Raw genomic sequence first — 11,283 nt, forward strand, 5'->3', positions numbered from 1 at the left:
TAATATTTCAGCAGCTGATACCTGTGACCATTGAATATTACATTGCACATAAACTTTTATGACTACTTTGCAAATATACTTACCAAATGAGACATGAGTGCCAGGAAATGCTGTCAATTGTACAACAGGGCTCATTGCACTACCCTCTCTGATCAGTTCTTCACCTAATGGTGACTGCATTTGGCTTCACGATACTCTATCAGCTTGGAATGTTTCTTGAACGTGATTTAGCCATACTTCGAAAGCAGCATCTCCTGCTTCTTAAGGCGTAGTGCAAATCCTGTTTGTGCTTGTCTTTTGTGTCTATTTTCTCTTCCATTTGTCCTCAAACATGAGAGGAGTATTCCTTGCACTTGGTAGCCAGCCATCTTTTCCATGTTACCCTCTATTGTTAATATTTTGATGGCCATTTCTGCTGGTTAGTCAGTCCTCCTTGAAGCAACAGTGCAGCCAGCCTATCAGCAGTCCCAAATTCCTGAATCCTAGAATCCCGCTGTGATGTTGCACTCCATATTCTTTTTGGAAATATGCTTATCATATGGATACGGCATAACTGAGATATACTTTATGCAAGATGGCTCATGTGAGATATCATTGGAAAGGTTAAGATTTACTGAATGTGATTATTCAATTTGTATGCATGTATCATTTCTGTATCTAAAGTTAGGAATATTGAGCATGTATCTGTCTTCTGGCATCTGTGCCTTGTTGTGATGGGACAGTTTGCATGCTCTAACGATCCCCAGAGTCTATGTTGGTGGGGGGCTTTTTGCTCCTGGTAGGTTCAACCATGCTGGATTGGTCTGTGGGGGAGGGGCCAGACAAAAACAGACACCCTGGTCCTCCAGATTGGGGGTTAGGTACAGTGCTAGCAACCCTGTCCCATTAAAAACAAAGTATGTTACAGAAACGGCGACAGAGAAATTGGCCATTACTGTGTGTGACTGCCTTCAGAAGTCAATGACCTGTGTGATTGCCAGTGGCGAAAGCTGAAAGGAAACCACTGGCATAACACTGAAGTGCTCAACATCAAGAGAAAAAACGAACTTGGTTTTTGGAATGTACGGACAATGTACGAAACAGGGAAGCTAGCTCAGGTCACAGCAGAGATGAGATGCTACAGCTTACACATCCTGGGAGCAGATGGACGGGATCAGGAAGATTAACAGCAGCCTCGTGAGAAATGTATTCTGGACAGGATGATGGATAACACCATGAGGGTGTTGCCATCCTTTTCAAGAAGGGAGTGGAGCATTCCCTGCTTGAATGGAAGTCAATCAGCAGCAGACTTATGACAGTCATACTGAAAGGGAAATAAAATATCACCACCCTAATGCAGTGCTATGTTTCGACCAACGATGGTGATGAAGAAGTAAAGGACAAATTCTACCTTACACTACAGGCAGAGTTAGAGAGAGTACCATGCCATAACTTAACTATTGTCATGGGAAACCTGAATGCCAAAGTCGATAAGGATAAAACAAACAATGACAGAGCAATGGGAAGACATGGGCATGGCACCATGAATGAAAACAGAGAGAGTCTTGTTGATTTCTGTAATATAAATGACCTAGTCATTGGCGGAATCATATTTCAACATCGTGAAATCCACACGCTGACATGGTGTTTTCCAAATGGCAGAGATAAGAACCAGATTGACCATATGATGATCAATGGCAAATGGCGATGCTCACTGACAGATGTGAAAGTGAGAAGAGGTGCAGATGTTGGCAGTGACCACCACCTTGTGATAGCCTCCATCAAGCTAAAACTGAGAAGTGTGGGTCCACCAAACAAGGGATATAGATGTTATGACATTGACAAGCTAAAGTCCCCTGAAATACAGAAAGCCTTCATTCTGCAGTTAAAGAACAGGTTTCAGGCACTTGCAGACCTTGATGAAAAGGAGGGGAATGCAGATGAGATCAACAAGAAGTGGGACAATGAAACAGCAATTTATAAACAGAGTAGTGAAGTCTGTCTAGGCTACAGGCAGAAGAGAAGGAGGGAATGGATTACACCCGGCACATGGAATGCCATAGAAATCAGATGAGCCCTGAAGAAAAACGTTTTAGACACAAAATCCCAGACGCTAACAGACAAATATCATGAGAAGTATAGCAAGGCATAGCAGGAGGTCAAATGCCTTGTGAGAGGGGACAAATGACATTATATTGATAATCTGGCAACACAAGTAAAGGATGCAGCTGCTCGTGGTGAACAAGGAACCATTTACAAAATGCCATGGCTTATCAGTGGTAAACGTCAGACACCAACAAACACTCATCAAGGACAAACAAGTCCATCTACTAACAACAGAAAAAGAACAAGAAATGTGCTGGACAGAGCATTTCAAAGAATTGCTGAACAGGGAGCCACCTACAGAGGAAGCAGACATGACACACCCCTGACGTACTCCTGTTTTGACTTCAAGAGGCAGAAGAAAGTCTTGATATCAACACAGACACCCCAACTAAGGAAGAGACCATTCAAACCATCAAATCCTTTAAAAATGGGAAAGCTCTTGGCAAGGATAACTTGAATGCAGAATTGTTCAAGGTAAATCCTGAGTTAGCAGCATCTACCCTGGCCCCTCTGTTTACATCAGTCTCGGAAAGGGAAAAACCATTGGGGTTATAGTGAAGATACCAAAGAAAGGAACTCTCAGTGATTGTTATAACTTATGTGGTATCACACTTTTATCTGTGCCAAGCAAAGTATTGTGTAAAATCATAGTCCAGCATATATCAGAGGCAGTTGATAGCGTTCTCAGAAAAGAGCAAGCCAGTTTTTGGAAAGGGCGTGGATGCACAGACCAGATCTTCACTCTATGAAACATAATAGAACAATGCTTAGAATGGCAACAGCAGCTCTACATAAACTTCATAGACTTTGAGAAGGCTTTTGATAGTATTCACAGGACCAGACTATGGCACATTCTGTGGGCATATGGAATCCTCTCCATATCAATCAACATAATCAAAAGCTTTTATTTCGACTTTACATGCAGTGTTGATTATAGTGAGCTCAATTTTGAAGTCAAAACAGGAGTACATCGGGGTGTGTCATGTCTGCAGTCCTCTTCAGGATTGCCTGGATAATGCAGCATACAACAGAAGACATGCCAAGAGGCATTAAATGGACACCCTTCTCATCCCTTGAAGACCTGGACTTCGCAGATGATCTCACTCTCCTATCACATACCCAACACCATATACAAGAAAAAACAACTCAACACAAAGCATTCAGCCAGCAAACTGGACTGAAAATCAATCACAATAAGACAGCTATCATGACCTTTATATTGCCTCACCATCACCAGTAGGGATAGAGGATTATGTTCTCATCAGTGTAGAAACATTCACACACTTGGGTAGCATCATCAGTCAGGATGGTGGAACAAGCCAGGACATCTGGAACAAAATCAGTAAAGCCAGAAACACCTTCAGGAGCTTAAATACAGTCTGGAAACCATCAAAATACAACACCAAAACCAGACTCAAGATTTATCAGAGCTGCGTACTTTCAACATTACTTTATAGTGCAGAATGCTTGAGAATGAGAAAATATGACATGTTCAAACTGTCTTCATTCCATACAACCTGCCTCAGAAAAATCCTCTGTGTCTTTTGGCCCAGAAAAATCTCAAACCAAGACCTATTGACACAGTGCAGCCAAGAGGATATGAGCACCATCATTGCCTGGAGATGGAATGGCCATGTGCTTCGGATGGAAACTGATTCCATCACCAAAAGTAGCAATAAGATGGACACATGAAGGCAAGTGAAAATGAGGCTGCATGAAAACAACATGGAAAAGAGCTGTGGAAGCCAAGCTGAAAAACCTGGGGCACAGCTGGGAAACCATTGAAAGATTTCCCAGAAACAGAAATGAGTGGAGGTGCTTTGTTGCTGCCCTAAACACCAGAGGCGTAAACATGATGATGATGATCTGTATTTCAAATGTGCTACTTTGAGTGACACCCACAACTAGCCCTTCAGATACAACAGTGAAAAGCCAGACAGGGCTGACGGCCCAACAACAAAGACAATGGACTGTGAAAGAGCTTAGTCTTCCTGTGGACGCTCCAGACAGGCTGTGAGTAATGGTGCTACAACCCTGAAGAGACATGAGTCTGAGTTACCTGGTACTGGACCCTCACCCCTTGGAATGCTAGTGTTTTTCCTCTGGAAGACAAAGGGTTCCCGTCGTACACAAAAGCTATATAAGGCAGGGGAGTGACATCATCATGGTTCTCCTCTGTCTCCCCACCCAAAGAGACACTGGCAGACACCTGAAAAGAAGAACTGAACTGCAGGGAGAAGAGTTGAGTGCAGGCTGGAAGGCTGTCTCATCTGTGAGTAATAATACCTGAAGTTTCAAGCTGCAGGCCAATGCAGCTGGCTTTCAAGAATCTCTGTAACGATCTGAAACAACTTTTAGGGTGAGAAATTACTATTTGTAACTAATCTCTTTAGTGAACCAAGCTTAGTTTGAGTATTTTGTTTTATTTGCTTAGTAATCTGCTTTTTTGGATAGAAAGTTATATCCCTGCTATAAAATTTTATTGGCTGCTTTAAAAAAAAAGCTAGAATTAATGGAAATTTTAAAACTTTTGTCAGTTTTTAGAATAGTTTGTTAATACCCATTTATATTTCTATAGAACCCTGTTGATTTAATCCCTATTAAATTTAATTTGGCTACAGGCAAATAGTTTTTTGAAATAACTTCCAGTTTGGGCATGGCTACAGTTCAAATCACAGCTGTTGGATCTTTCAGTCCTGTTCATGTTGGAAAGTATACAGAGTTAGGATGCTAATACTGGGGAAGGTCACAATGCTTCACACTTATTGTGTGATTTAATCTGGATGAAGTTGGAAGATAATTCACTACAAGGGTTTGTTTGGTGGCCTTTGTATACTATTCATGCTTTATGACCTTAAAACAATAATACATTGATGAGAGTTAGTACCAAAATTAGCTCAAACAAATGTTATTGAAATGAAGTAAAAATATTATATTGAAGGAGGCTAGCATAGCCACTTAAAATCATGCCACAGCAGCAAATGGGGAACTGCACAGCTATATATTGTCAGTTTGTGATTGTAGGTGCAACACCCCCCAGAGATGAAATACTAACAACCCAAATACATGCCTTCAGCACCTCCACTATAAAATTGTTCAAGCATCATGTTTATGGTGTTTAAAATTGTTATTTAAAAACATCATATACAGACAGTATTAAAACACAAATTCAAATAAATCTAGGATTAATAAAAATGAGGAAAACAGTTCAATACAGGAGTCAATTAAAATTGAAACCACTTCTGATTAAACGAAACCCAGACTGTGTCTTGAAACTACAGACCTCATTATTCTCATTGTGCCCAATTTTAGTAAGTGAGGTCAGCCAGAGTTAGAAGTGCTTTTTTGCTATTAATGTTATGATCCAATCCTGCTTCCACTGAGATCAGTTGTGAAACTCCCACTAACTTCAATGGACTTCATATTCATCACTCATATATCCCTCCCTGAGGGACTTCACTCATTTTAGTCCCAAAGTTAACTAACCTTCCACCCAAATTTGGGTGTTCCCTCCCTTCTATTGCTCAAAATAAAGAATTCTCAAAAGGCCATGAGCCACATTGTAAATATTATTTAACAAAACAATAAGGTTTCAAGTGCATTCAGCTGATCTTGATATATCCAGGCCTCCATGAGAAAACTCTGTGTTTCATGTAGATATTTTTCAGCTGTTTCAGCTATACGGATCATTTGAAATATGCATTTATAAAGATGTTCTCTCTGAGCATAATTCATGCTATGAAATATAATGAAGCTCTTCAAGTGGCATTGTGGGAGGATCATGAGATTATAATTAGGGATGTGCTCAATCTGTATTGGCTGCTACCCACTTCTTGTTGTAGGTAGTGGAAAAATACATGCTCTTCAGTGGTAATTCTTTACCCTAACTACTTACAAAGATTTAGGTCACACACACCCAAGCTGAATCTATGTGAGAGTGGCAGGGCGAATTTCAAAATGATAAGCTGTAGAAGCAGTCTTTTTACCTGATGTTTCCAATTTAGTTTAAGTTTCCAAAAACATAATTTTTTGTATCATAGTTACCAAATGACTTATCTGAAACACATATTGAACGACTGGATCTGCTGCTTCTGTGTAGTAGTTTCCTACAACTAGGGTTGCCAGATTCCTAGTCTCACAAAAACTGAACACCCCTGTTCCACCCCCTACTCCACCCATTCCCTGAGGCCCCACCCCTTCCCCCTTCTCTGAGGCCCTGCCCCCCTGCTCACTCCATCCCCCCCTCCCTCAGACTCTCACTCTCCCCCACTTTACTCATTTTCACCAGGCTGGGGCAGAGGATTGAGATGAGGGCTCCAGCTGGGTATGTGGTGGGGCTGGCGATGAGGGGTTTGGGGTGCAGGAGGGGGCTCAGGACTGGGACAGGGGGTTGGGGTCCAGGAGGAGGTGCAGGCTCCAACTCGGGGGGTGGGCTCTGGGTTTGGGGTGCAAGAGGGGGCTCTGGGCTGAGGCAAGGGATTGGAGTGCAGGAGGAAGGGCTGGGGCAGGAGGTTGGGGTGCAGAAAGAGTACAGGGAGGGGGCTCAAGGCTGGGGCAGGGGGGTTGGAGTTCTGGAGCGGGTTCAGGGTGTGGGCTCTGGGAGCGAGTTAGGGTGTAGGAGGGGGTTCTGACCTGGGTTGCATGTTCAGGGTGCGACTCCAGACAGCGCTTACCTCAGGCGGCTCCTGGAAGCAGCTGGCATGTCCGGCTCCTAGGCAAAGGGGCAGCCAGGGGGCTCTGCATGCTGACTGCGGCTGCAGGCATCACCCCTGCAGCTCCCATTGGCCGCAGTTCCCAGCGCTCAGGGTGGGGGCAGCACATGGAGCCTCTCTGGCCGCCCTTCCGCCTAGGGGCCGGATATGCCGGCCGTTTACGGGAGCCACAGGGAGCCGGTCTTAGCCTCACTGTGCCACCGACCTGACTTTTTGAGGCCTGGTCAGTGGTGCTGACTGGAGCCACCAGGGTCCCTTTTCAACTGGATATTACAGTTGAAAACTGGATGCCTGGCAACCCTACCTACAACAGCAAGCAATTCAGTGTATGGAGCTAACCTGAATGGGAGCAGACCTCATTAGAGGCGGCAAACAGGACTTAGACAAAACAGAGGAAATATAGAACCCCACCAGCTACCTTATTTGTGTTCAAGAATGATTATTTCTATTATTTATCTAATGTCCCTTGAGCAAACAAGGAGATAAGGTCCCAGCTCTGAGGTGCTTAGAATCTAAGGGCTAGATTCTGTCTGCTTCTTACACTAGTGTGAAGTTTGGATACAGGGGGCATGAGGAACCTTGCCAGGCAGAATTAAAGACCTGGGGTTAAGGGTTCTTTATCCCTACCCTCTGGGGGTAGTCAGTGCCTCAAGTGGGGATGAACAGAAGGCAGTGCCACAACCCATAGCCAGCATACAAAGGGGTATAATTATAGCCTGTGCCTAAATGGCACCAGCTACATTTTACAGACCGTAAGCAAACAAGGAGTAGTTTTCCGTGCAACAAAAGCAAGTGCTTGGGCAAATGGTGATGTCTAGCATGTGTCTTGATCTTGTCAAGCAAGTGACTAGAGTACCTGGATTTTCAATCCATATGTATTTCTTTTTTCAGAATATGTTATTTTTGCCATTTTCCTGCCAAAATGATGATTAAATGTGTGTGTTCTTTATGTACCATAAAGCTGCCCTTTTGTTTAGCATGATGCCGCATATGCTTTCTATGAATAATCATAATGCAGTGCCCCATTTGCTTTTCCTAATGAAAGAACCATGTATGATAGGTACCACTTTTATGAAACATGATGCTCAATGAGTTAGGGCTAGTCTACACTGGCAACGTTAAAGCGTTCTCCCAGTGCTCTAAAAAAAAACACCTCCACAAGGGACATGGCTCCCAGCGCTGGTGCACTGTCTACACTGGTGCTTTACAGTGTTGAAACTTGCTGTGCACGGGGGGGGAGGGGGTGTTTTTTCACACCCCTGAGCGGGAAAGTTGCAGCCCTGTAAAGTGCCAGTGTAGACAACACTGATACATTTCCTGTATGCACTGGAATTGTCCATGACAACATTGAAATCTCACTTGCACAACAAATGTGGTCAGTTAAAAACAATTTCTTTTATGACAATAAAAAACAGGCATTGAGGTAATTAATAGAGGACAGTCCAATTTTTATATTTTTGTGGAAAAATACATACTTCTCAATTACTTATTTACAAAGTTTACTTGTGCTTAATTAGAACACCCCAATAAGATTCATTCAAAACAACGCATGTAATTTTTGTCAATTGAAATAATTATAAATTTGATCTTTTCAAAGGGGTTCCATTTTCAACTTAAAGATGATTACACATGCGTAACTTACAATAATTGGCCTTCATTTTCATAGACTACTGATTTAAAGCACAAGTATCCCATCAAAAGTGTCAGCGCTAGAAATTATAGAAGAATCTTTGTTTATATAGATTTTGAGTTTCTTCATAATAAACATTGAAATCTATGCTTTTTTAGTGTAGCTATCAGTACATTTACACATGAAACTAACGTTGTGTGGAAAATGGCCTCCACATCTCTGTGTTTTTTCTCCCTGGCATTATTGGTGATTCAGATTAAAAGCCAACGAAAAGGCAAATAGAGATTGATGATGTATGGCTGATGGGATTGAGCAGGAACGTGCCATGTACAGCATTTACAATTTAGAGCATAGATCTCATGGTTTGGAAATTGGTGAGAATTTTGTCCTCTCTCATATTCATCCGGTCTTCTAAAAATGCACGGCTGTATCCCTCTAACTGGATGTGTTGCAAGAATGACCATGTTGAAACAAATGGTCATCCCAGCACCCAAGCAGTCAGGCTGCATGCTAAGGAGGTCTGCAAGGGATGGAATTCTCCTTGCTATGCCACAGAAGGGTAGTGGACCTGGTCCATGGATGAGACAGTAGAATCAGGGCAAATCACCACTTCCAAGGAGGAATGATTTATGGATATGCACACCCATGGATTCACTGGCTCTCCACCTGCCTGGGGGTGCGAGGGGGGGAGCTGAGAGCAGCCACTGACCCATATCCCACCACCCAGGGCAGGTGGAGGGGCACAGGCTCCCAAGAAAGGCTTTGGCTTCTGGGTTGGCAAGGGAGCAGGGCCTTGTGCCCCCCCCCGACTTTTAAGGAGAATCCGTTGCCCCTGGGCTATATTCTATTCAGTGGTTAATAAAAATATAAGAAGCAGTTCATCACTAGATTTGTTGGGATTCTGTAGCAAAACAAGACTTTAGCAATCTAGTTTATCAAAGAGAATATTAAGAGATGATTGGGTATGTGCCTGAGGAGAAGATTTCTGATAGTACAGAGCTATTTAATCTAGCATAAGGCATGCGAACATCCAATAGCTGGAAGCTGAATCTAGACAAATTCAAATGGAAATTTTTAACAGTACAGCTAATGAACCATTACAGTCATGTACCAAGGGATGCGGTGGGTTCTCCATCTCTTGAAGTTTTAAAATCAAATTGGAGGTCTTTCTAAAATATATGTTCACTCCTAGTTTAAACAGAAGTTACTGAGTGATGTTCTCTGGCCTATACGGAAAGTCGGTTATCATAATGGTCCTTTTGGCCTTAAAAATCTATGAAAAATAGTTTCTAAATCTTTTTAGTTAAGCTAGTGCATAAACTCCTACGTGGACACTCTTAAGCAGGTTTACACACTTAGATTATTCATTTTGGTACTTTTGGGGGGTTTATATTTACATATACATATACAGATACACACACACAGAGAATACATATATAAACAATTAAAAAGCCTATTAAAAACGGAATCTGTTATACACTGCTCACCCTCTCCATACCGACATTCTCGTACAGTTCTGACAGCTAGTTTGTGTGTCAAATCTTAGCTTTTGGGATCTAATAGTCAGCAACAGTCTAAAATAGTCTTTAAATAAAGGAAATGCCCATTGTGCCTTTTCATAATGTGCTTTAACTGTGAGACACACTGAAATCAGGAAAGTGAAACTACAGATGTTTGGGGAAATAAAACAAAACGTTAATATATATATCTACTGACACACATGATACAGTGCATCCCTGATATACCAAACTCCACTTAGCCAAAGGTTGGTTATGTCCCCTAGGGCTGCACTGACTGAAAATCCTCTCCTGGGGTAAATCTTTCCCTGTTCTGCTGAGCTGGCTCATCATGAAGCTAAATGCATAGCTCAGAATCCAACCAAGGTAGCAACTTAGCTAACTATAGATATATTTAGTTGCCTAACTTTAAACATACACATTTGAACTAATTGACTTGCAAAGGCCATGCATAAAGTGGCAAAACAGAATATAACTGACTCTTGTCCTGCAATTTAACAGCAAGACCATTCTTACCCTTTCAGGGTTCTAAATTAACTGTAACAACTCTGGAAAGGGAGCTTTGCATTACTGTGGAAAAGCGCTCTGCTTATTGGGCAACTGCAATCATAAGAGAAAACAAGATGTATAAGGAACGGGATGGAGAGTAATACAGAAAATATTCTCATGCTATTGTATAAATCAGAGGTTCTCCTCTGGAATATTGCGTGCAGTACTGGTGACATCTTAAAATAGGGGTATTGAAGAGTTAGAGGGGGCTCTGAGATGGATACAGGTATGGAATAAGGACATGGAAAAGCTCTCATAAAAAGATGGAAGAGACTGGGATTGTTTACATTAGAAAAAAAAAAAGAATAAGAGGGGACATTATCAAAGTATATAAAATAATGGTCTAGAGAAGGTAGATTGGGAGCTTCTGTTCCCCCGTCTCATAACAAGAGAGCATTCAATGAAATCGAAAGGCTGCAAATTCAAAACCGATAAATGGAAGTATTTCCTCATGCAATGCATAATTAGACTGTGGAATTTATTGCCACTGGACATTACTGAGACCAAGAATTTAGCAAATTTAAAATGTATATGGATAAACAAGAATACCCAGAGTTATAATTGTTAATATTAACAAGCAATTTGGATGGGATATTCAACATCATGCTTCAGGGTTTAAGGCTACTATTAGAGTTCAGGATGTGATCTTCATAGGGATAGATGATTCCACATCTGCCTACAGTGGCATTTCTCACACCTTCTTCTGAAGCATCTGGTGCTGGCCACTGTCACAGACAGAACACTGGACTAGATGGATGAGAGATCTGATGTAGTATAGCAGTTTCCATGT

At 42.0% G+C, this 11,283-nt stretch overlaps 1 pseudogene; it reads left to right on the forward strand.

Annotated features, from left to right (window-relative positions):
- The first annotated feature begins 1,333 nt into the window (after positions 1 to 1,333).
- Positions 1,334 to 3,101, forward strand: LOC144270416 (uncharacterized; annotated as a pseudogene).
- The last annotated feature ends 8,182 nt before the right edge of the window (positions 3,102 to 11,283 follow it).

The sequence above is a fragment of the Eretmochelys imbricata genome, chromosome 9, assembly GCF_965152235.1.
Source record: "Eretmochelys imbricata isolate rEreImb1 chromosome 9, rEreImb1.hap1, whole genome shotgun sequence".
Classification (NCBI taxonomy): domain Eukaryota; kingdom Metazoa; phylum Chordata; order Testudines; family Cheloniidae; genus Eretmochelys; species Eretmochelys imbricata.